This window comes from Macaca nemestrina, chromosome 16, assembly GCF_043159975.1.
Source record: "Macaca nemestrina isolate mMacNem1 chromosome 16, mMacNem.hap1, whole genome shotgun sequence".
Taxonomy (NCBI): Eukaryota; Metazoa; Chordata; class Mammalia; order Primates; family Cercopithecidae; genus Macaca; species Macaca nemestrina.
Genome location: NC_092140.1, coordinates 54680060 through 54707581, shown reverse-complemented (window position 1 = coordinate 54707581; position 27522 = coordinate 54680060).

The following is a 27522-nucleotide window of genomic DNA, read 5'->3' as shown; positions in this document are numbered from 1 at the left end:
GGGAAAGCTGTAACTCTGTGAGATGATTTCACAGAACACAAAGAAGTTTCTCAGAAAGCTTCTTTCTCTTTGTTATCGGAGGATAGTTTCTTTGGCCCTATAGTCTTCATAGGGATCCGAAATATCTGTTCTCAGATTCCACAGAAATAAGGCTAGCAAAGAGATCCACGAAATACAGATGTAACTCGGTGAGTGGAAGTCACACATGACAGAGCCGTTTCTCAGAAAGCTTCTTTCCAGACTTCATCGGAGGATACTTCCTTTTTGACCATAGCCCTCTATGGGCTTCCAAATATCACTTTGCCAATTCCACAAGAACTGTCTTAGCTAAAGGCCTCTTGGGGGGAAAGCTGTAACTCTGTGAGATGATTTCACAGAACACAAAGAAGTTTCTCAGAAAGCTTCTTTCTCTTTGTTATCGGAGGATATTTCCTTTGGCCCTATAGTCTTCAAAGGGATCCGAAATATCTGTTCTCAGATTCCACAGAAATAAGGCTAGCAAAGAGATCCACGAAATACAGATGTAACTCTGTGAGTGGAAGTCACACATCACAGAGCAGTTTCTCAGAAAGCTTCTTTCCACATTTCATCTGGGGATATTTCCTTTTTCACCATAGCCCTCTATAGGCTTCCAAATATCACTTTGCCAATTCCACAAGAACTGTCTTAGCGAAAGGCTTCTTGAGGGGAAAGCTGTAACTCTGTGAGATGATTTCACAGAACACAAAGAAGTTTCTCAGAAAGCTTCTTTCTCTTTGTTATTGGAGGATATTTCCTTTGTCCCTATAGTCTTCATAGACATCCGAAATATCTGTTCTCAGATTCCACAGAAATAAGGCTAGCAAAGAGATCCACGAAATGCAAATGTAACTCTGTGAGTGGAAGTCACACATCACAGAGCAGTTTCTCAGAAAGCTTCTTTCCAGATTTCATCTGGGGATATTTCCTTTTTCACCATAGCCCTCTATGGGCTTCCAAATATCACTTTGCCAATTCCACAAGAACTGTCTTAGCGAAAGGCTTCTTGAGGGGAAAGCTGTAACTCTGTGAGATGATTTCACAGAACACAAAGAAGTTTCTCAGAAAGCTTCTTTCTCTTTGATATCGGAGGATATTTCCTTTGGCCCTATAGTCTTCAAAGGGATCCGAAATATCTGTTCTCAGATTCCACAGAAATAAGGCTAGCAAAGAGATCCACGAAATACAGATGTAACTCTGTGAGTGGAAGTCACACATCACAGAGCAGTTTCTCAGAAAGCTTCTTTCCAGATATCATCTGAGGATATTTCCTTTTTCACCATAGCCCTCTATGGGCATCCAAATATCACTTTGCCAAATGCACAAGAACTATCTTAGCATAACGATCCTTGAGGGGAAAGCTGTAACTCTGTGAGATGATTTCACAGAACACAAAGAAGTTTCTCAGAAAGCTTCTTTCTCTTTGTTACCGGAGGATACTTCCTTTGGCCCTATAGTCTTCAAAGGGAACCGAAATATCTGTTCTCAGATTCCACCGAAATAAGGCTAGCAAAGAGATCCACGAAATACAGATGTAACTCTGTGAGTGGAAGTCACACATCACAGAGTAGTTTCTCAGAAAGCTTCTTTCCAGATTTCATCTGAGGATATGTCCTTTTTCACCATAGCCCTCTATGGGCTTCCAAATATCACTTTGCCAATACCACAAGAATTGTCTTAGCGAAAGGCTTCTTGACGGGAAAGCTGTAACTCTGTGAGATTATTTCACAGAACACAAAGAGGTTTCTCAGAAAGCTTCTTTCTCTTTGTTATCGGAGGATATTTCCTTTGGCCCTATAGTCTTCAAAGGAATCCGAAATATCTGTTCTCAGATTCCACAGAAATAAGGCTAGCAGAGAGATCCACGAAATACAGATGTAACTCTGTGAGTGGAAGTCACACATCACAGAGCAGTTTCTCAGAAAGCTTCCTTCCAGATTTCATCTGGGGATATTTCCTTTTTCACCATAGCCCTCTATGGGCTTCCAAATATCACTTTGCCAATTCCACAAGAACTGTCTTAGCGAAAGGCTTCTTGAGGGGAAAGCTGTAACTCTGTGAGATGATTTCACAGAACACAAAGAAGTTTCTCAGAAAGCTTCTTTCTCTTTGTTATCGGAGGATATTTCCTTTGGCCCTATAGTCTTCAAAGGGATCCGAAATATCTGTTCTCAGATCCTACAGAAATAAGGCTAGCAAAGTGATCCACGAAATACAGATGTAACTCTGCGAGTGGAAGTCACACATCACAGAGCAGTTTCTCAGAAAGCTTCTTTCCAGATATCATCTGAGGATATTTCCTTTTTCACCATAGCCCTCTATGGGCATCCAAATATCACTTTGCCAAATCCACAAGAACTATCTTAGCATAACGATCCTTGAGGGGAAAGCTGTAACTCTGTGAGATGATTTCACAGAACACAAAGAAGTTTCTCAGAAAGCTTCTTTCTCTTTGTTACCGGAGGATACTTCCTTTGGCCCTATAGTCTTCAAAGGGAACCGAAATATCTGTTCTCAGATTCCACCGAAATAAGGCTAGCAAAGAGATCCACGAAATACAGATGTAACTCTGTGAGTGGAAGTCACACATCACAGAGTAGTTTCTCAGAAAGCTTCTTTCCAGATTTCATCTGAGGATATGTCCTTTTTCACCATAGCCCTCTATGGGCTTCCAAATATCACTTTGCCAATTCCACAAGAATTGTCTTAGCGAAAGGCTTCTTGAGGGGAAAGCTGTAACTCTGTGAGATGATTTCACAGAACACAAAGAAGTTTCTCAGAAAGCTTCTTTCTCTTTGTTATCGGAGGATATTTCTTTGGCCCTATAGTCTTCAAAGGGATCCGAATTATCTGTTCTCAGATTCCACAGAAATAAGGCTAGCAAAGAGATCCACGAAATACAGACGTAATTCTGTGAGTGGAAGTCACACATCACAGAGCAGTTTCTCAGAAAGCTTCTTTCCAGATTTCATCTGAGGATATTTCCTTTTTCACCGTAGCCCTCTTTGGGCTTCCAAATATCACTTTGCCAATTCCACAAGAACTGTCTTAGCGAAAGACTTCTTGAGGGGAACGCTGTAACTCTGTGAGATGATTTCACAGAACACAAAGAAGTTTCTCAGAAAGCTTCTTTCTCTTTGTTATCGGAGGATATTTCCTTTGGCCCTATAGTCTTCAAAGGAATCCAAAATATCTGTTCTCAGATTCCACAGAAATAAGGCTAGCAGAGAGATACAGGAAATACAGATGTAACTCTGTGAGTGGAAGTCACACATCACAGAGTAGTTTCTCAGAAAGCTTCTTTCCAGATTTCATCTGAGGATATTTCCTTTTTTACCATAGCCCTCTATGGGCTTCCAAATATCACTTTTCCAATTCCACAAGAACTGTCTTAGCGAAAGGCTTCTTGACGGGAAAGCTGTAACTCTGTGATATTATTTCACAGAACACAAAGAGGTTTCTCAGAAAGCTTCTTTCTCTTTGTTATCGGAGGATATTTCCTTTGGCCCTGTAGACTTCAAAGGGATCCGAAATATCTGTTCTCAGATTCCAGAGAAATAAGGCTAGCAAAGAGATCCACGAAATACAGATGTAACTCTGTGAGTGGAAATCACACATCACAGAGCAGTTTCTCAGAATGATTCTTTCCAGATTTCATCTGAGGATGTTTCCTTTTTCACCCTAGCCCTCTATGGGTTTCCAAGTATCACTTTGCCAATTCCACAAGAACTGTCTTAGCGAAAGGCTTCTTGAGGGGAAAGCTGTAACTCTGTGAGATAATTTCACAGAACACAAAGAAGTTTCTCAGAAGGCTTCTTTCTCTTTCTTATCGGAGGATATTTCCTTTGGCCCTATAGTCTTCAAAGGGATCCGAAATATCTGTTCTCAGATTCCACAGAAATAAGGCTAGCAAAGAGATCCACGAAATACAGATGTAACTCTGTGAGGTGAATTAACAGAACACTAAGCAGTTTCTCAGAAAGCTTCTTTACATATTTCATCTGAGGATATTTCCTTTTTCACCATAGCCAGCTATGGGCTTTGAAATATCACTTTGCCAATTCCACAAGAACTGTCTTAGCGAAAGGCTTCTTTAGGGGAAAGCTGTAATTCTGTGAGATGATTTCACAGAACACAAAGAAGTTTCTCAGAAAGCTTCTTTCTCTTTGTTATCGCAGGATATTTCCTTTGGCCCTATAGTCTTCATAGGGATCCGAAATATCTGTTCTCAGATTCCACAGAAATAAGGCTAGCAATGAGATCCACGAAATACAGATGTAACTCTGTGAGTGGAAGTCACACATCACAGAGCAGTTTCTCAGAAAGCTTCTTTCCAGATTTCATCTGAGGATATTTCCTTTTTCACCATAGCCCTCTATGGGCTTCCAAATATCACTTTTCCAATTCCACAAGAACTGTCTTAGCGAAAGGCTTCTTGAGGGGAAAGCTGTAACTCTGTGAGATGATTTCACAGAACACAAAGAAGTTTCTCAGAGAACTTCTTTCTCTTTGTTATCGGAGGATATTTCCTTTGGCCCTATAGTCTTCAAAGGGATCCGAAATATCTGTTCTCAGATTCCACAGAAATAAGGCTAGCAAAGAGATCCACGAAATACAGATGTAACTCTGTGAGTGGAAGTCACACATCACAGAGCAGTTTCTCAAAAAGCTTATTTCCAGATTTCATATCAGGATATTTCCTTTTTCACCACAGCCCTCAATGGGCTTCCAAATATCACTTTGCCTAACCCACAAGAATTGTCTTAGCGAAAGGCTTCTTGAGGGGAAAGCTGTAACTCTGTGAGATGATTTCACAGAACACAAAGAAGTTTCTCAGAAAGCTTCTTTCTCTTTGTTATCGGAGGATATTTAATTTGGCCCTATAGTCTTCAAAGGGATCCGAAATATCTCTTCTCAGATTCCACTGAAAGAAGGCTAGCAAAGAGATCCACGAAATACAGAGGTAACTCTGTGAGTGGAAGTCACACATCACAGAGCAGTTTCTCAGAAAACTTCTTTCGAGATTTCATCTGAGGATATTTCCTTTTTCACCATAGCCCTCTATGGGCTTCCAAATATCACTTTGCCAATTCCACAAGAACTGTCTTAGCGAAAGGCTTCTTGAGGGGAAAGCTGTAACTCTGTGAGATGATTTCACAGAACACAAAGAAGTTTCTCAGAAAGCTTCTTTCTCTTTGTTATCGGAGGATAGTTTCTTTGGCCCTATAGTCTTCATAGGGATCCGAAATATCTGTTCTCAGATTCCACAGAAATAAGGCTAGCAAAGAGATCCACGAAATACAGATGTAACTCGGTGAGTGGAAGTCACACATGACAGAGCAGTTTCTCAGAAAGCTTCTTTCCAGACTTCATCGGAGGATACTTCCTTTTTGACCATAGCCCTCTATGGGCTTCCAAATATCACTTTGCCAATTCCACAAGAACTGTCTTAGCTAAAGGCTTCTTGCGGGGAAAGCTGTAACTCTGTGAGATGATTTCACAGAACACAAAGAAGTTTCTCAGAAAGCTTCTTTCTCTTTGTTATCGGAGGATATTTCCTTTGGCCCTATAGTCTTCAAAGGGATCCGAAATATCTGTTCTCAGATTCCACAGAAATAAGGCTAGCAAAGAGATCCACGAAATACAGATGTAACTCTGTGAGTGGAAGTCACACATCACAGAGCAGTTTCTCAGAAAGCTTCTTTCCACATTTCATCTGGGGATATTTCCTTTTTCACCATAGCCCTCTATAGGCTTCCAAATATCACTTTGCCAATTCCACAAGAACTGTCTTAGCGAAAGGCTTCTTGAGGGGAAAGCTGTAACTCTGTGAGATGATTTCACAGAACACAAAGAAGTTTCTCAGAAAGCTTCTTTCTCTTTGTTATTGGAGGATATTTCCTTTGTCCCTATAGTCTTCATAGGCATCCGAAATATCTGTTCTCAGATTCCACAGAAATAAGGCTAGCAAAGAGATCCACGAAATGCAAATGTAACTCTGTGAGTGGAAGTCACACATCACAGAGCAGTTTCTCAGAAAGCTTCTTTCCAGATTTCATCTGGGGATATTTCCTTTTTCACCATAGCCCTCTATGGGCTTCCAAATATCACTTTGCCAATTCCACAAGAACTGTCTTAGCGAAAGGCTTCTTGAGGGGAAAGCTGTAACTCTGTGAGATGATTTCACAGAACACAAAGAAGTTTCTCAGAAAGCTTCTTTCTCTTTGATATCGGAGGATATTTCCTTTGGCCCTATAGTCTTCAAAGGGATCCGAAATATCTGTTCTCAGATCCTACAGAAATAAGGCTAGCAAAGAGATCCACGAAATACAGATGTAACTCTGTGAGTGGAAGTCACACATCACAGAGCAGTTTCTCAGAAAGCTTCTTTCCAGATATCATCTGAGGATATTTCCTTTTTCACCATAGCCCTCTATGGGCATCCAAATATCACTTTGCCAAATGCACAAGAACTATCTTAGCATAACGATCCTTGAGGGGAAAGCTGTAACTCTGTGAGATGATTTCACAGAACACAAAGAAGTTTCTCAGAAAGCTTCTTTCTCTTTGTTACCGGAGGATACTTCCTTTGGCCCTATAGTCTTCAAAGGGAACCGAAATATCTGTTCTCAGATTCCACCGAAATAAGGCTAGCAAAGAGATCCACGAAATACAGATGTAACTCTGTGAGTGGAAGTCACACATCACAGAGTAGTTTCTCAGAAAGCTTCTTTCCAGATTTCATCTGAGGATATGTCCTTTTTCACCATAGCCCTCTATGGGCTTCCAAATATCACTTTGCCAATTCCACAAGAATTGTCTTAGCGAAAGGCTTCTTGACGGGAAAGCTGTAACTCTGTGAGATTATTTCACAGAACACAAAGAGGTTTCTCAGAAAGCTTCTTTCTCTTTGTTATCGGAGGATATTTCCTTTGGCCCTATAGTCTTCAAAGGAATCCGAAATATCTGTTCTCAGATTCCACAGAAATAAGGCTAGCAGAGAGATACAGGAAATACAGATGTAACTCTGTGAGTGGAAGTCACACATCACAGAGTAGTTTCTCAGAAAGCTTCTTTCCAGATTTCATCTGAGGATATTTCCTTTTTTACCATAGCCCTCTATGGGCTTCCAAATATCACTTTGCCAATTCCACAAGAACTGTCTTAGCGAAAGGCTTCTTGACGGGAAAGCTGTAACTCTGTGAGATTATTTCACAGAACACAAAGAGGTTTCTCAGAAAGCTTCTTTCTCTTTGTTATCGGAGGATATTTCCTTTGGCCCTATAGACTTCAAAGGGATCCGAAATATCTGTTCTCAGATTCCAGAGAAATAAGGCTAGCAAAGAGATCCACGAAAAACAGATGTAACTCTGTGAGTGGAAGTCACACATCACAGAGCAGTTTCTCAGAAAGCTTCTTTCCAGATTTCATCTGAGGATATTTCCTTTTTCAACATAGCCCTCTATGGGATTCCAAATATCACTTTGCCAATTCCAAAAGAACTGTCTTAGCGAAAGGCTTCTTGAGGGGAAAGCTGTAACACTGTGAGATGATTTCACAGAACACAAATAAGTTTCTCAGAAAGCTTCTTTCTCTTTGTTATCGGAAGATATTTCTTTGGCCCTATAGTCTTCAAAGGGATCCGAAATATCTGTTCTCAGATTCCCCAGAAATAAGGCTAGCAAAGAGATCCACGAAATACAGATGTAACTCTGTGAGTGGAAGTCACACATCACAGAGCAGTTTCTCAGAAGGCTTCTTTCCAGATTTCATGTGAGGATATTTCCTTTTTCACCGTAGCCCTCTATGGGCTTCCAAATATCACTTTGCCAATTCCACAAGAACTGTCTTAGCGAAAGGCTTCTTGAGGGGAAAGCTGGAACTCTGTAAGATGATTTCACAGAACACAAAGAAGTTTCTCAGAAAGCTTCTTTCTCTTTCTTATCGGAGGATATTTCCTTTGGCCCTATAGTCTTCAAAGGGATCCGAAATATCTGATCTCAGATTCCACAGAAATAAGGCTAGCGAAGAGATCCAGAAAATACCGATGTAACTCTGTGAGTGGAAGTCACACATCACAGAGCAGTTTCTCAGAAAGCTTCTTTCCAGATTTCATCGGAGGATATTTCCTTTTTCACCATAGCCCTCTATGGGCTTCCAAATATCACTTTGCCAATTGCACAAGAACTGTCTTAGCGAAAGGCTTCTTGAGTGGAAAGCTGTAACTCTGTGAGATGATTTCACAGAACACAAAGAAGTTTCTCAGAAAGCTTCTTTCTCTTTGTTATCGGAGGATAGTTCCTTTGGCCCTATAGTCTTCATAGGGATCCGAAATATCTGTTCTCAGATTCCACAGAAATAAGGCAAGCAAAGAGATCCACGAAATAGAGATGTAACTCTGTGAGTGGAAGTCACACGTGACAGAGCAGTTTCTCAGGAAGCTTCTTTCCAGACTTCATCGGAGGATATTTCCTTTTTGACCATAGCCCTCTATGGGCTTCCAAATATCACTTTGCCAATTCCACAAGAACTGTCTTAGCTAAAGGCTTCTTGAGGGGAAAGCTGTAACTCTGTGAGATGATTTCAAAGAACACAAAGAAGTTTCTCAGAAAGCTTCTTTCTCTTTGTTATCGGAGGATATTTCCTTTGGCCCTATAGTCTTCAAAGGGATCCGAAATATCTGTTCTCAGATTCCACAGAAATAAGGCTAGCAAAGAGATCCACGAAATACAGATGTAACTCTGTGAGTGGAAGTCACACATCACAGAGCAGTTCCTGAGAAAGCTTCTTTCCACATTTCATCTGGGGATATTTCCTTTTTCACCAAAGCCCTCTATGGGCTTCCAAATATCACTTTGCCAATTCCACAAGGACTGTCTTAGCGAAAGGCTTCTTGAGGGGAAAGCTGTAACTCTGTGAGATGATTTCACAGAACACAAAGAAGTTTCTCAGAAAGCTTCTTTCTCTTTGTTATCGGAGGATATTTCCTTTGTCCCTATAGTCTTCATAGGGATCCGAAATATCTGTTCTCAGATTCCACAGAAATAAGGCTAGCAAAGAGATCCACGGAATGCAAATGTAACTCTGTGAGTGGAAGTCACACATCACAGAGCAGTTTCTCAGAAAGCTTCTTTCCAGATTTCATCTGGGGATATTTCCTTTTTCACCATAGCCCTCTATGGGCTTCCAAATATCACTTTGCCAATTCCACAAGAACTGTCTTAGCGAAAGGCTTCTTGAGGGGAAAGCTGTAACTCTGTGAGATGATTTCACAGAACACAAAGAAGTTTCTCAGAAAGCTTCTTTCTCTTTGCTATCGGAGGATATTTCCTTTGGCCCTAGAGTCTTCAAAGGGATCCGAATTATCTGTTCTCAGATTCTACAGAAATAAGGCTAGCAAAGAGATCCACGAAATATAGATGTAACTCTGTGAGTGGAAGTCACACATCACAGAGCAGTTTCTCAGAAAGCTTCTTTCCAGATTTCATCTGAGGATATTTCCTTTTTCACCATAGCCCTCTATGGGCATCCAAATATCACTTTGCCAAATCCACAAGAACTATCTTAGCATAACGATCCTTGAGGGGAAAGCTGTAACTCTGTGAGATGATTTCACAGAACACAAAGAAGTTTCTCAGAAAGCTTCTTTCTCTTTGTTATCGGAGGATATTTCCTTTGGCCCTATAGTCTTCAAAGGGATCCGAAATAACTGTTCTCAGATTCCACAGAAATAAGGCTAGCAAAGAGATCCACGAAATGCAAATGTAACTCTGTGAGTGGAAGTCACACATCACAGAGCAGTTTCTCAGAAAGCTTCTTTCCAGATTTCATCTGGGGATATTTCCTTTTTCACCATAGCCCTCTCTGGGCTTCCAAATATCACTTTGCCAATTCCACAAGAACTGTCTTAGCGAAAGGCTTCTGGAGGGGAAAGCTGTAACTCTGTGAGATGATTTCACAGAACACAAAGAAGTTTCTCAGAAAGCTTCTTTCTCTTTGTTATCGGAGGATATTTCCTTTGGCCCTATAGTCTTCAAAGGGATCCGAAATACCTGTTGTCAGATTCTACAGAAATAAGGCTAGCAAAGAGATCCACGAAATACAGATGTAACTCTGTGAGTGGAAGTCACACATCACAGAGCAGTTTCTCAGAAAGCTTCTTTCCAGATTTCATCTGAGGATATTTCCTTTTTCACCATAGCCCTCTATGGGCATCCAATATCACTTTGCCAAATCCACAAGAACTATCTTAGCATAACGATCCTTGAGGGGAAAGCTGTAACTCTGTGAGATGATTTCACAGAACACAAAGAAGTTTCTCAGAAAGCTTCTTTCTCTTTGTTACCGGAGGATACTTCCTTTGACCCTATAGTCTTCAAAGGGAACCGAAATATCTGTTCTCAGATTCCACCGAAATAAGGCTAGCAAAGAGATTCACGAAATACAGATGTAACTCTGTGAGTGGAAGTCACACATCACAGAGCAGTTTCTCAGAAAGCTTCTTTCCAGATTTCATCTGAGGATATGTACTTTTTCACCATAGCCCTCTTTGGGCTTCCAAATATCACTTTGCCAATTCCACAAGAACTGTCTTAGCGAAAGGCTTCTTGAGGGGAACGCTGTAACTCTGTGAGATGATTTCACAGAACACAAAGAAGTTTCTCAGAAAGCTTCTTTCTCTTTGTTATCGGAGGATATTTCCTTTGGCCCTATAGTCTTCAAAGGAATCCGAAATATCTGTTCTCAGATTCCACAGAAATAAGGCTAGCAGAGAGATCCAGGAAATACAGATGTAACTCTGTGAGTGGAAGTCACACATCACAGAGTAGTTTCTCAGAAAGCTTCTTTCCAGATTTCATCTGAGGATATTTCCTTTTTTACCATAGCCCTCTATGGGCTTCCAAATATCACTTTGCCAATTCCACAAGAACTGTCTTAGCGAAAGGCTTCTTGACGGGAAAGCTGTAACTCTGTGAGATTATTTCACAGAACACAAAGAGGTTTCTCAGAAAGCTTCCTTCTCTTTGTTATCGGAGGATATTTCCTTTGGCCCTATAGTCTTCAAAGGGATCCGAAATATCTGTTCTCAGATTCCACAGAAATAAGGCTAGCAAAGAGATCCACGAAATACAGATGTAACTCTGTGAGTGGAAGTCACACATCACAGAGCAGTTTCTCAAAAAGCTTCTTTCCAGATTTCATGTGAGGATATTTCCTTTTTCACCGTAGCCCTCTATGGGCTTCCAAATATCACTTTGCCAAGTCCACAAGAACTGTCTTAGCGAAAGGCTTCTTGAGGGGAAAGCTGTAACTCTGTGAGATGATTTCACAGAACACAAAGAAGTTTCTCAGAAAGCTTCTTTCTCTTTGTTATCGGAGGATTTTTCCTTTGGCCCTATAGTCTTCAAAGGCATCAGAAATATCTGTTCTCAGATTCCACAGAAATAAGGCTAGCAAAGAGATCCACGAAATACAGATGTAACTCTGTGATTGGAAGTCACACATCACAGAGCAGTTTCTCAGAAAGATTCTTTCCAGATTTCATCTGAGGATATTTCCTTTTTCAACATAGCCCTCTATGGGCTTCAAAATATCACTTTGCCAATTCCACAAGAACTGTCTTAGCGAAAGGCTTCTTGAGAGGAAAGCTGTAACTCTGTGAGATGATTTCACAGAACACAATGAAGTTTCTCAGAAAGCTTCTTTCTCTTTGTTATCGGAGGATATTTCCTTTGGCCCTATAGTCTTCAAAGGGATCCGAAATATCTCTTCTCAGTTGCCACCGAAATAAGGCTAGCAAAGAGATCCACGAAATGCAGATGAAACTCTGTGAGTGGAAGTCACACATCACAGAGCAGTTTTTCAGAAAGCTTCTTTCCAGATTTCATCTGAGGATATTTCCTTTTTCACCATAGCCGTCTATGGGCTTCCAAATATCACTTTGCCAATTCCAAAAGAACTGTCTTAGCGAAAGGCTTCTTGCGGGGAAAGCTGTAACTCTGTGAGATGATTTCACAGAACACAAAGAAGTTTCTCAGAAAGCTTCTTTCTCTTTGTAATCGGAGGATATTTCCTTTGGCCCTAAAGTCTTCAAAGGGATCCGAAATATCTGTTCTCAGATTCCACAGAAATAAGGCTAGCAAAGAGATCCACGAAATACAGATGTAACTCTGTGAGTGGAAGTCACACATCACAGAGCAGTTTCTCAGAAAGCTTCTTTGGAGATTTCATCTGAGGATATTTCCTTTTTCATCATAGCCCTCTTTGGGATTCCAAATATCTCTTTCCAATTCCACAAGAACTGTCTTAGCGAAAGGCTTCCTGAGGGGAAAGCTGTAACTCTGTGAGATGATTTCAGAGAACACAAAGAAGATTCTCAGAAAGCTTCTTTCTCTTTGTTATCGGAGGATATTTCCTTTGGCCCTATAGTCTTCAAAGGGATCCGAAATATCTGTTCTCAGATTCCACAGAAATAAGGCCAGCAGAGAGATCCACGAAATACAGATGTAAATCTGTAAGTGGAAGTCACACTTCACAGAGCAGTTTCTCAGAAAGCTTCTTTTCAGATTTCATCTGAGGATATTTCCTTTTTCACCATAGCCCTCTATGGGCTTCCTAATATCATTTTGCCAATTCCACAAGAACTGTCTTAGCGAAAGGCTTCTTGAGGGGAAAGCTGTAACTCTGTGAGATGATTTCACAGAACACAAAGAAGTTTCTCAGAAAGCTTCTTTCTCTTTGTTAACGGAGGATATTTCCTTTGGCTCTATAGTCTTCAAAGGGATCCGAAATATCTGTTCTCAGATTCCACAGAAATAAGGCTTAGCAAAGAGATCCACGAAATACAGATGTAACTCTGTGAGTGAAAGTCACACAACACAGAGCAGTTTCTCAGAAAGCTTCTTTCCAGATTTCATCTGAGGATATTTCCTTTTTCACCATAGCTGTCTATGGGGTTCCAAATATCACTTTGCCAATTCCATAAGAATTGTCTTAGCGAAAGGCTTCTTCAGGGGAAAGCTGTAACTCTGTGAGATGATTTCACAGAACACAAGGAAGTTTCTCAGAAAGCTTCTTTCTCTTTGTTATCGGAGGATATTTCCTTTGGCCCTATAGTCTTCAAAGGGATCCGAAATATCTGATCTCAGATTCCACAGAAATAAGGCTAGCAAAGAGATCCAGAAAACACCGATGTAACTCTGTGAGTGGAAGTCACACATCACAGAGCAGTTTCTCAGAAAGCTTCTTTCCAGATTTCATCTGAGGATATTTCCTTTTTCACCATAGCCCTCTAAGGGCTTCCAAATATCACTTTGCCATTTCCACAAGAACTGTCTTAGCGAAAGGCTTCTTGAGGCGAAAGCTGTAACTCTGTGAGATGATTTCACAGAACACAAAGAAGTTTCTCAGAAAGCTTCTTTATCTTTCTTATCGGAGGGTATTTCCTTTGGCCCTATCGTCTTCAAAGGGATCCGAAATATCTGTTCTCAGATTCCACAGAAATAAAGCTAGCAAAGAGATCCACGAAATACAGATGTAACTCTCTGAGTGGAATTCACACTACACAGAGCAGTTTCTCAGAAACCTTCTTTCGAGATTTCATCTGAAGATATATACTTTTTCACCATAGCCCTCTATGGGCTTCCAAATATCACTTTGCCAATTCCACAAGAACTGTCTTAGTGAAAGGCTTCTTGAGGGGAAAGCTGTAACTCTGTGAGATGATTTCACAGAACACAAAGAAGTTTCTCAGAAAGCTTCTTTCTCTTTGTTATCGGAGGATAGTTCCTTTGGCCCTATAGTCTTCAAAGGAATCCGAAATATCTGTTCTCAGATTCCACAGAAATAAGGCTAGCAGAGAGATCCACGAAATACAGATGTAACTCTGTGAGTGGAAGTCACACATCACAGAGCAGTTTCTCAGAAAGCTTCCTTCCAGATTTCATCTGAGGATATTTCCTTTTTCACCATAGCCCTCTAAGTGCTTCCAAATATCACTTTGCCAATTCCACAAGAACTGTCTTAGCGAAAGGCTTCTTGAGGGGAAAGCTGTAACTCTGTGAGATGATTTCACAGAACACAAAGAAGTTTCTCAGAAAGCTTCTTTCTCTTTGTTATCGGAGGATATTTCCTTTGGCCCTATAGTCTTCAAAGGGATCCGAAATATCTGTTCTCAGATTCCACAGAAATAAGGCTAGCAAAGAGATCCACGAAAAAGAGATGTAACTCTGTGAGTGGAAGTCACACATCACAGAGCAGTTTCTCAGAAAGCTTCTTTCCAGATTTTATCTGAGGATATTTCCTTTTTCACCGTAGCCCTCTATGGGCTTCCAAATATCACTTTGCCAATTCCACAAGAACTGTCTTAGCGAAAGGCTTCTTGAGGGGAAAGCTGTAACTCTGTGAGATTATTTCACAGAACACAAAGAAGTTTCTCAGAAAGCTTTTTTCTCTTTATTATCGGAGGATATTTCCTTTGGCCCTATAGTCTTCTAAGGGATCCGAAATATCTCCTCTCAGATTCCACAGAAAAAAGGCTAGCAAAGAGATCCACGAAATATAGATGTAACTCTGTGAGTGGAAGTCACACATCACAGAACAGTTTCTCAGAAATCTTCTTTACAGATTTCATCTGAGGATATTTCCTTTTTCACAATAGCCCTCTATGGGCTTCAAATATCAATTTGCCAATTCCACAAGAACTGTCTTAGCGAAAGGCTTCTTGAAAGGAAAGCTGTAACTCTGTGAGATGATTTCACAGAACACAAAGAAGTTTCTCAGAAAGCTTCTTTCTCTTTGTTATCGGAGGATATTTCCTTTGGCCCTATAGTCTTCAAAGGGATCAGAAATATCTCTTCTCCGATTCCCCCGAAATAAGGCTAGCAAAGAGATCCACGAAATACAGATGTAACTCTGTCAGTGGAAGTCACACATCACAGAGCAGTTTCTCAGAAAGCTTCTTTCCACATTTCATCTGGGGATATTTCCTTTTTCACCAAAGCCCTCTATGGGCTTCCAAATATCACTTTGCCAATTCCACAAGAACTGTCTTAGCGAAAGGCTTCTTGCGGGGAAAGCTGTAACTCTGTGAGATGATTTCACAGAACACAAAGAAGTTTCTCAGAAAGCTTCTTTCTCTTTGTAATCGGAGGATATTTCCTTTGGCCCTAAAGTCTTCAAAGGGATCCGAAATATCTGTTCTCAGATTCCACAGAAATAAGGCTAGCAAAGAGATCCACGAAATACAGATGTAACTCTGTGAGTGGAAGTCACACATCACAGAGCAGTTTCTCAGAAAGCTTCTTTGGAGATTTCATCTGAGGATATTTCCTTTTTCATCATAGCCCTCTTTGGGATTCCAAATATCTCTTTCCAATTCCACAAGAACTGTCTTAGCGAAAGGCTTCCTGAGGGGAAAGCTGTAACTCTGTGAGATGATTTCAGAGAACACAAAGAAGATTCTCAGAAAGCTTCTTTCTCTTTGTTATCGGAGGATATTTCCTTTGGCCCTATAGTCTTCAAAGGGATCCGAAATATCTGTTCTCAGATTCCACAGAAATAAGGCCAGCAGAGAGATCCACGAAATACAGATGTAAATCTGTAAGTGGAAGTCACACTTCACAGAGCAGTTTCTCAGAAAGCTTCTTTTCAGATTTCATCTGAGGATATTTCCTTTTTCACCATAGCCCTCTATGGGCTTCCTAATATCATTTTGCCAATTCCACAAGAACTGTCTTAGCGAAAGGCTTCTTGAGGGGAAAGCTGTAACTCTGTGAGATGATTTCACAGAACACAAAGAAGTTTCTCAGAAAGCTTCTTTCTCTTTGTTAACGGAGGATATTTCCTTTGGCCCTATAGTCTTCAAAGGGATCCGAAATATCTGTTCTCAGATTCCACAGAAATAAGGCTTAGCAAAGAGATCCACGAAATACAGATGTAACTCTGTGAGTGAAAGTCACACAACACAGAGCAGTTTCTCAGAAAGCTTCTTTCCAGATTTCATCTGAGGATATTTCCTTTTTCACCATAGCTGTCTATGGGGTTCCAAATATCACTTTGCCAATTCCATAAGAATTGTCTTAGCGAAAGGCTTCTTCAGGGGAAAGCTGTAACTCTGTGAGATGATTTCACAGAACACAAGGAAGTTTCTCAGAAAGCTTCTTTCTCTTTGTTATCGGAGGATATTTCCTTTGGCCCTATAGTCTTCAAAGGGATCCGAAATATCTGATCTCAGATTCCACAGAAATAAGGCTAGCAAAGAGATCCAGAAAACACCGATGTAACTCTGTGAGTGGAAGTCACACATCACAGAGCAGTTTCTCAGAAAGCTTCTTTCCAGATTTCATCTGAGGATATTTCCTTTTTCACCATAGCCCTCTAAGGGCTTCCAAATATCACTTTGCCATTTCCACAAGAACTGTCTTAGCGAAAGGCTTCTTGAGGCGAAAGCTGTAACTCTGTGAGATGATTTCACAGAACACAAAGAAGTTTCTCAGAAAGCTTCTTCATCTTTCTTATCGGAGGGTATTTCCTTTGGCCCTATAGTCTTCAAAGGGATCCGAAATATCTGTTCTCAGATTCCACAGAAATAAAGCTAGCAAAGAGATCCACGAAATACAGATGTAACTCTCTGAGTGGAATTCACACTACACAGAGCAGTTTCTCAGAAACCTTCTTTCCAGATTTCATCTGAAGATATATACTTTTTCACCATAGCCCTCTATGGGCTTCCAAATATCACTTTGCCAATTCCACAAGAACTGTCTTAGTGAAAGGCTTCTTGAGGGGAAAGCTGTAACTCTGTGAGATGATTTCACAGAACACAAAGAAGTTTCTCAGAAAGCTTCTTTCTCTTTGTTATCGGAGGATAGTTCCTTTGGCCCTATAGTCTTCAAAGGAATCCGAAATATCTGTTCTCAGATTCCACAGAAATAAGGCTAGCAGAGAGATCCACGAAATACAGATGTAACTCTGTGAGTGGAAGTCACACATCACAGAGCAGTTTCTCAGAAAGCTTCCTTCCAGATTTCATCTGAGGATATTTCCTTTTTCACCATAGCCCTCTAAGTGCTTCCAAATATCACTTTGCCAATTCCACAAGAACTGTCTTAGCGAAAGGCTTCTTGAGGGGAAAGCTGTAACTCTGTGAGATGATTTCACAGAACACAAAGAAGTTTCTCAGAAAGCTTCTTTCTCTTTGTTATCGGAGGATATTTCCTTTGGCCCTATAGTCTTCAAAGGGATCCGAAATATCTGTTCTCAGATTCCACAGAAATAAGGCTAGCAAAGAGATCCACGAAAAAGAGATGTAACTCTGTGAGTGGAAGTCACACATCACAGAGCAGTTTCTCAGAAAGCTTCTTTCCAGATTTTATCTGAGGATATTTCCTTTTTCACCGTAGCCCTCTATGGGCTTCCAAATATCACTTTGCCAATTCCACAAGAACTGTCTTAGCGAAAGGCTTCTTGAGGGGAAAGCTGTAACTCTGTGAGATTATTTCACAGAACACAAAGAAGTTTCTCAGAAAGCTTTTTTCTCTTTATTATCGGAGGATATTTCCTTTGGCCCTATAGTCTTCTAAGGGATCCGAAATATCTCCTCTCAGATTCCACAGAAAAAAGGCTAGCAAAGAGATCCACGAAATATAGATGTAACTCTGTGAGTGGAAGTCACACATCACAGAACAGTTTCTCAGAAATCTTCTTTACAGATTTCATCTGAGGATATTTCCTTTTTCACAATAGCCCTCTATGGGCTTCAAATATCAATTTGCCAATTCCACAAGAACTGTCTTAGCGAAAGGCTTCTTGAAAGGAAAGCTGTAACTCTGTGAGATGATTTCACAGAACACAAAGAAGTTTCTCAGAAAGCTTCTTTCTCTTTGTTATCGGAGGATATTTCCTTTGGCCCTATAGTCTTCAAAGGGATCAGAAATATCTCTTCTCCGATTCCCCCGAAATAAGGCTAGCAAAGAGATCCACGAAATACAGATGTAACTCTGTCAGTGGAAGTCACACATCACAGAGCAGTTTCTCAGAAAGCTTCTTTCCACATTTCATCTGGGGATATTTCCTTTTTCACCAAAGCCCTCTATGGGCTTCCAAATATCACTTTGCCAATTCCACAAGAACTGTCTTAGCGAAAGGCTTCTTGAGGGGAAAGCTGTAACTCTGTGAGATGATTTCACAGAACACAAAGAAGTTTCTCAGAAAGCTTCTTTCTCTTTGTTATCTGAGGATATTTCCTTTGTCCCTATAGTCTTCATAGGGATCCGAAATATCTGTTCTCAGATTCCACAGAAATAAGGCTAGCAAAGAGATCCACGAAATGCAAATGTAACTCTGTGAGTGGAAGTCACACATCACAGAGCAGTTTCTCAGAAAGCTTCTTTCCAGATTTCATCTGGGGATATTTCCTTTTTCACCATAGCCCTCTATGGGCTTCCAAATATCACTTTGCCAATTCCACAAGAACTGTCTTAGCGAAAGGCTTCTTGAGGGGAAAGCTGTAACTCTGTGAGATGATTTCACAGAACACAAAGAAGTTTCTCAGAAAGCTTCTTTCTCTTTGCTATCGGAGGATATTTCCTTTGGCCCTAGAGTCTTCAAAGGGATCCGAAATATCTGTTCTCAGATTCTACAGAAATAAGGCTAGCAAAGAGATCCACGAAATACAGATGTAACTCAGTGAGATGAATTCACAGAACACTAAGCAGTTTCTCAGAAACCTTCTTTCCAGATTTCATCTGAGGATATTTCCTTTTTCACCATAGCCCTCTATGGGCTTCCAAATATCACTTTTCCAATTCCACAAGAACTGTCTTAGCGAAAGGCTTCTTGAGGGGAAAGCTGTAACTCTGTGAGATGATTCCACAGAACACAAATAAGTTTCTCAGAAAGCTTCTTTCTCTTTGTTATCGGAGGATATTTCCTTTGGCCCTGTAGTCTTCAAAGGGATCCCAAATATCTCTTCTCAGATTCCACAGAAATAAGGCTAGCAAAGAGATCCACGGAATACAGAGGTAACTCTGTGAGTGGAAGTCACACATCACAGAGAAGTTTCTCAGAAAGCTTCTTTCCAGATTTCATCTGAGGATATTTCCTTTTTCACCATAGTTGTCTATGGGATTCCAAATATCACTTTGTCAATTCCATAAGAACTGTCTTAGCGAAAGGCTTCTTGAGATGAAAGCTGTAACTCTGTGAGATGATTTCACAGAACACAAAGAAGTTTCTCAGAAAGCTTCTTTCTCTTTGTTATCGGAGGATATTTCCTTTGGCCCTATAGTCTTCAAAGGGATCCGAAATATCTGTTCTCAGATTCCACAGAAATAAGGCTAGCGAAGAGATCCAGAAAATACCGATGTAACTCTGTGAGTGGAAGTCACACATCAGAGAGCAGTTTCTCAGAAAGCTTCTTTCCAGATTTCATCGGAAGATATTTCCTTTTTCACCATAGCCCTCTATGGGCTTCCAAATATCACTTTGCCAATTCCACAAGAACTGTCTTAGCGAAAGGCTTCTTGAGGGGAAAGCTGTAACTCTGTGAGATGATTCCACAGAACACAAATAAGTTTCTTAGAAAGCTTCTTTCTCTTTGTTATCGGAGGATATTTCCTTTGGCCCTATAGTCTTCAAAGGGATCCGAAATATCTCCTCTCAGATTCCACAGAAATTAGGCTAGCAAAGAGATCCACGAAATATAGATGTAACTCTGTGAGTGGAAGTCACACATCACAGAGCAGTTTCTCAGAAAGCTTCTTTCCAGATTTCATCTGAGGATATTTCCTTTTTCAACATAGCCCTCTATGGGATTCCAAATATCACTTTGCCAATTCCAAAAGAACTGTCTTAGCGAAAGGTTTCTTGAGGGGAAAGCTGTAACACTGTGAGATGATTTCACAGAACACAAAGAAGTTTCTCAGAAAGCTTCTTTCTCTTTGTTATCGGAAGATATTTCCTTTGGCCCTATAGTCTTCAAAGGGATCCGAAATATCTGTTCTCAGATTCCAGAGAAATAAGGCTAGCAAAGAGATCCACGAAATACAGATGTAACTCTGTGAGTGGAAGTCAAACATCACAGAGCAGTTTCTCAGAAAGCTTCTTTCCAGATTTCATGTGAGGATATTTCCTTTTTCACCGTAGCCCTCTATGGGCTTCCAAATATCACTTTGCCAATTCCACAAGAACTGTCTTAGCGAAAGGCTTCTTGAGGGGAAAGCTGGAACTCTGTGAGATGATTTCACAGAACACAAAGAAGTTTCTCAGAAAGCTTCTTTCTCTTTGTTATCGGAGGATATTTCCTTTGGCCCTATACTCTTCAAAGGCATCCGAAATATCTGTTCTCAGATTCCACAGAAATAAGGCTAGCAAAGAGATCCACGAAATACAGATGTAACTCTGTGATTGGAAGTCACACATCACAGAGCAGTTTCTCAGAAAGCTTCCTTCCAGATTTCATCTGAGGATATTTCCTTTTTCACCATAGCCCTCTAAGTGCTTCCAAATATCACTTTGCCAATTCCACAAGAACTGTCTTAGCGAAAGGCTTCTTGAGGGGAAAGCTGTAACTCTGTGAGATGATTTCACAGAACACAAAGAAGTTTCTCAGAAAGCTTCTTTCTCTTTGTTATCGGAGGATATTTCCTTTGGCCCTATAGTCTTCAAAGGGATCCGAAATATCTGTTCTCAGATTCCACAGAAATAAGGCTAGCAAAGAGATCCAAGAAAAACAGATGTAACTCTGTGAGTGGAAGTCACACATGACAGAGCAGTTTCTCAGAAAGCTTCTTTCCAGATTTTATCTGAGGATATTTCCTTTTTCACCGTAGCCCTCTAAGGGCTTCCAAATATCACTTTGGCAATTCCACAAGAACTGTCTTAGAGAAAGGCTTCTTGAGGGGAAAGCTGTAACTCTGTGAGATTATTTCACAGAACACAAAGATGTTTCTCAGAAAGCTTCTTTCTCTTTATTATCGGAGGATATTTCCTTTGGCCCTATAGTCTTCTAAGGGATCCGAAATATCTCCTCTCAGATTCCACAGAAATAAGGCTAGCAAAGAGATCCACGAAATATAGATGTAACTCTGTGAGTGGAAGTCACACATCACAGAACAGTTTCTCAGAAAGCTTCTTTCCAGATTTCATCTGAGGATATTTCCTTTTTCACAATAGCCCTCTATGGGCTTCCAAATATCACTTCGCCAATTCCACACGAACTGTCTTAGCGAAAGGCTGCTTGAGGGGAAAGCTGTAACTCTGTGAGATGATTTCACAGAACACAAAGAAGTTTCTCCGAAAGCTTCTTTCTCTTTGTTAACGGAGGATATTTCCTTTGGCCCTATAGTCTTCAAAGGGATCCGAAATATCTGTTCTCAGATTCCACCGAAATAAGGCTAGCAAAGAGATCCACGAAATACAGATGTAACTCTGTGAGTGGAAGTCACACATCACAGAGCACTTTCTCAGAAACCTTCTTTCCAGATTTCATCTGAGGATATTTACTTTTTCACCATAGCCCTCTAAGGGCTTCCAAATATCACTTTGCCAATTCCACAAGAACTGTCTTAGTGAAAGGCTTCTTGAGGGGAAAGCTGTAACTCTGTGAGATGATTTCACAGAACACAAAGAAGTTTCTCAGAAAGCTTCTTTCTCTTTGTTATCGGAGGATATTTCCTTTGGCCCTATAGTCTTCAAAGGAATCCGAAATATCTGTTCTCAGATTCCACAGAAATAAGGCTAGCAGAGAGATCCACGAAATACAGATGTAACTCTGTGAGTGGAAGTCACACATCACAGAGAAGTTTCTCAGAAAGCTTCCTTCCAGATTTCATCTGAGGATATTTCCTTTTTCACCATAGCCCTCTAAGTGCTTCCAAATATCACTTTGCCAATTCCACAAGAACTGTCTTAGCGAAAGGCTTCTTGAGGGGAAAGCTGTAACTCTGTGAGATTATTTCACAGAACACAAAGAAGTTTCTCAGAAAGCTTCTTTCTCTTTGTTATCGGAGGATATTTCCTTTTGCCCTATAGTCTTCAAAGGGATCAGAAATATCTCTTCTCCGATTCCCCCGAAATAAGGCTAGCAAAGAGATCCACGAAATATAGATGTAACTCTGTGAGTGGAAGTCACACATCACAGAGCAGTTTCTCAGAAAGCTTCTTTCCAGATTTCATCTGAGGATAATTCCTTTTTCACCATAGCCCTCTATGTGCTTCCAAATATCACTTTGAAAATTCCACAAGAACTGTCTTAGCGAAAGGCTTCTTGAGGGGAAAGCTGTAACTCTGTGAGATGATTTCACAGAACACAAAGAAGTTTCTCAGAAAGCTTCTTTCTCTTTGTTATCGGAGGATATTTCCTTTGGCCCTATAGTCTTCATAGGGATCCGAAATATCTGTTCTCAGATTTCACAGAAATAAGGCTTAGCAAAGAGATCCACGAAATACAGATGTAACTCTGTGAGTGAAAGTCACACAACACAGAGCAGTTTCTCAGAAAGCTTCTTTCCAGATTTCATCTGAGGATATTTCCTTTTTCACCATAGCCGTCTATGGGGTTCCAAATATCACTTTGCCAATTCCATAAGAACTGTCTTAGCGAAAGGCTTCTTGAGGGGAAAGCTGTAACTCTGTGAGATGATTTCACAGAACACAAAGAAGTTTCTCAGAAAGCGTCTTTCTCTTTGTTATCGGAGGATATTTCCTTTGGCCCTATAGTCTTCAAAGGGATCCGAAATATCTGTTCTCAGATTCCACAGAAATAAGGCTAGCGAAGAGATCCAGAAAATACCGATGTAACTCTGTGAGTGGAAGTCACACATCACAGAGCAGTTTCTCAGAAAGCTTCTTTCCAGATTTCATCGGAGGATATTTCCTTTTTCACCATAGCCCTCTATGGGCATCCAAATATCACTTTGCCAATTCCACAAGAACTGTCTTAGCGAAAGGCTTCTTGAGGGGAAAGCTGGAACTCTGTGAGATGATTTCACAGAACACAAAGAAGTTTCTCAGAAAGCTTCTTTCTCTTTGTTATCGGAGGATATTTCCTTTGGCCCTATAGTCTTCAAAGGGATCCGAAATATCTGTTCTCAGATTCCACAGAAATAAGGCTAGCAAAGAGATCCACGAAATACAGATGTAACTCTGTGATTGGAAGTCACACATCACAGAGCAGTTTCTCAGAAAGCTTCCTTCCAGATTTCATCTGAGGATATTTCCTTTTTCACCATCACCCTCTAAGTGCTTCCAAATATCACTTTGCCAATTCCACAAGAACTGTCTTAGCGAAAGGCTTCTTGACGGGAAAGCTGTAACTCTGTGAGATGATTTCACAGAACACAAAGAAGTTTCTCAGAAAGCTTCTTTCTCTTTGTTATCGGAGGATATTTCCTTTGGCCCTATAGTCTTCAAAGGGATCCGAAATATCTGTTCTCAGATTCCACAGAAATAAGGCTAGCAAAGAGATCCAAGAAAAACAGATGTAACTCTGTGAGTGGAAGTCACACATCACAGAGCAGTTTCTCAGAAAGCTTCTTTCCAGATTTTATCTGAGGATATTTCCTTTTTCACCGTAGCCCTCTAAGTGCTTCCAAATATCACTTTGGCAATTCCACAAGAACTGTCTTAGAGAAAGGCTTCTTGAGGGGAAAGCTGTAACTCTGTGAGATGATTTCACAGAACACAAAGAAGTTTCTCAGAAAGCTTCTTTCTCTTTATTATCGGAGGATATTTCCTTTGGCCCTATAGTCTTCTAAGGGATCCGAAATATCTCCTCTCAGATTCCACAGAAATAAGGCTAGCAAAGAGATCCACGAAATATAGATGTAACTCTGTGAGTGGAAGTCACACATCACAGAACAGTTTCTCAGAAAGCTTCTTTCCAGATTTCATCTGAGGATATTTCCTTTTTCACAATAGCCCTCTATGGGCTTCCAAATATCACTTCGCCAATTCCACACGAACTGTCTTAGCGAAAGGCTGCTTGAGGGGAAAGCTGTAACTCTGTGAGATGATTTCACAGAACACAAAGAAGTTTCTCCGAAAGCTTCTTTCTCTTTGTTAACGGAGGATATTTCCTTTGGCCCTATAGTCTTCAAAGGGATCCGAAATATCTGTTCTCAGATACCACCGAAATAAGGCTAGCAAAGAGATCCACGAAATGCAGATGTAACTCTGTGAGTGGAAGTCACACATCACAGAGCACTTTCTCAGAAAGCTTCTTTCCAGATTTCATCTGAGGATATTTCCTTTTTCACCTTAGCCGTCTATGGGGTTCCAAATATCACTTTGCCAATTCCACAAGAACTGTCTTAGCGAAAGGCTTCTTGAGGGGAAAGCTGTAACTCTGTGAGATGATTTCACAGAACACAAAGAAGTTTCTCAGAAAGCTTCTTTCTCTTTGTTATCGGAGGATATTTCCTTTGGCTCTATAGTCTTCAAAGGGATCCGAAATATCTGTTCTCAGATTCCACAGAAATAAGGCTTATCAAAGAGATCCACGAAATACAGATGTAACACTGTGAGTGAAAGTCACACAACACAGAGCAGTTTCTCAGAAAGCTTCTTTCCAGATTTCATCTGAGGATATTTCCTTTTTCACCATAGCTGTCTATGGGGTTCCAAATATCACTTTGCCAATTCCATAAGAACTGTCTTAGCGAAAGGCTTCTTGAGGGGAAAGCTGTAACTCTGTGAGATGATTTCACAGAACACAAGGAAGTTTCTCAGAAAGCTTCTTTCTCTTTGTTATCGGAGGATATTTCCTTTGGCCCTATAGTCTTCAAAGGGATCCGAAATATCTGATCTCAGATTCCACAGAAATAAGGCTAGCAAAGAGATCCAGAAAATACCGATGTAACTCTGTGAGTGGAAGTCACACATCACAGAGCAGTTTCTCAGAAAGCTTCTTTCCAGATTTCATCGGAGGATATTTCCTTTTTCACCATAGCCCTCTAAGGGCTTCCAAATATCACTTTGCCAATTCCACAAGAACTGTCTTAGCGAAAGGCTTCTTGAGGGGAAAGCTGTAACTCTGTGAGATGATTTCACAGAACACAAAGAAGTTTCTCAGAAAGCTTCTTTATCTTTCATATCGGAGGGTATTTCCTTTGGCCCTATAGTCTTCAAAGGGATCCGAAATATCTGTTCTCAGATTCCACAGAAATAAGGCTAGCAAAGAGATCCAAGAAAAACAGATGTAACTCTGTGAGTGGAAGTCACACATGACAGAGCAGTTTCTCAGAAAGCTTCTTTCCAGATTTTATCTGAGGATATTTCCTTTTTCACCGTAGCCCTCTAAGGGCTTCCAAATATCACTTTGGCAATTCCACAAGAACTGTCTTAGAGAAAGGCTTCTTGAGGGGAAAGCTGTAACTCTGTGAGATTATTTCACAGAACACAAAGATGTTTCTCAGAAAGCTTCTTTCTCTTTATTATCGGAGGATATTTCCTTTGGCCCTATAGTCTTCTAAGGGATCCGAAATATCTCCTCTCAGATTCCACAGAAATAAGGCTAGCAAAGAGATCCACGAAATATAGATGTAACTCTGTGAGTGGAAGTCACACATCACAGAACAGTTTCTCAGAAAGCTTCTTTCCAGATTTCATCTGAGGATATTTCCTTTTTCACAATAGCCCTCTATGGGCTTCCAAATATCACTTCGCCAATTCCACACGAACTGTCTTAGCGAAAGGCTGCTTGAGGGGAAAGCTGTAACTCTGTGAGATGATTTCACAGAACACAAAGAAGTTTCTCCGAAAGCTTCTTTCTCTTTGTTAACGGAGGATATTTCCTTTGGCCCTATAGTCTTCAAAGGGATCCGAAATATCTGTTCTCAGATTCCACCGAAATAAGGCTAGCAAAGAGATCCACGAAATACAGATGTAACTCTGTGAGTGGAAGTCACACATCACAGAGCACTTTCTCAGAAACCTTCTTTCCAGATTTCATCTGAGGATATTTACTTTTTCACCATAGCCCTCTAAGGGCTTCCAAATATCACTTTGCCAATTCCACAAGAACTGTCTTAGTGAAAGGCTTCTTGAGGGGAAAGCTGTAACTCTGTGAGATGATTTCACAGAACACAAAGAAGTTTCTCAGAAAGCTTCTTTCTCTTTGTTATCGGAGGATATTTCCTTTGGCCCTATAGTCTTCAAAGGAATCCGAAATATCTGTTCTCAGATTCCACAGAAATAAGGCTAGCAGAGAGATCCACGAAATACAGATGTAACTCTGTGAGTGGAAGTCACACATCACAGAGAAGTTTCTCAGAAAGCTTCCTTCCAGATTTCATCTGAGGATATTTCCTTTTTCACCATAGCCCTCTAAGTGCTTCCAAATATCACTTTGCCAATTCCACAAGAACTGTCTTAGCGAAAGGCTTCTTGAGGGGAAAGCTGTAACTCTGTGAGATGATTTCACAGAACACAAAGAAGTTTCTCAGAAAGCTTCTTTCTCTTTGTTATCGGAGGATATTTCCTTTTGCCCTATAGTCTTCAAAGGGATCAGAAATATCTCTTCTCCGATTCCCCCGAAATAAGGCTAGCAAAGAGATCCACGAAATATAGATGTAACTCTGTGAGTGGAAGTCACACATCACAGAGCAGTTTCTCAGAAAGCTTCTTTCCAGATTTCATCTGAGGATAATTCCTTTTTCACCATAGCCCTCTATGTGCTTCCAAATATCACTTTGAAAATTCCACAAGAACTGTCTTAGCGAAAGGCTTCTTGAGGGGAAAGCTGTAACTCTGTGAGATGATTTCACAGAACACAAAGAAGTTTCTCAGAAAGCTTCTTTCTCTTTGTTATCGGAGGATATTTCCTTTGGCCCTATAGTCTTCATAGGGATCCGAAATATCTGTTCTCAGATTTCACAGAAATAAGGCTTAGCAAAGAGATCCACGAAATACAGATGTAACTCTGTGAGTGAAAGTCACACAACACAGAGCAGTTTCTCAGAAAGCTTCTTTCCAGATTTCATCTGAGGATATTTCCTTTTTCACCATAGCCGTCTATGGGGTTCCAAATATCACTTTGCCAATTCCATAAGAACTGTCTTAGCGAAAGGCTTCTTGAGGGGAAAGCTGTAACTCTGTGAGATGATTTCACAGAACACAAAGAAGTTTCTCAGAAAGCGTCTTTCTCTTTGTTATCGGAGGATATTTCCTTTGGCCCTATAGTCTTCAAAGGGATCCGAAATATCTGTTCTCAGATTCCACAGAAATAAGGCTAGCGAAGAGATCCAGAAAATACCGATGTAACTCTGTGAGTGGAAGTCACACATCACAGAGCAGTTTCTCAGAAAGCTTCTTTCCAGATTTCATCGGAGGATATTTCCTTTTTCACCATAGCCCTCTATGGGCATCCAAATATCACTTTGCCAATTCCACAAGAACTGTCTTAGCGAAAGGCTTCTTGAGGGGAAAGCTGGAACTCTGTGAGATGATTTCACAGAACACAAAGAAGTTTCTCAGAAAGCTTCTTTCTCTTTGTTATCGGAGGAT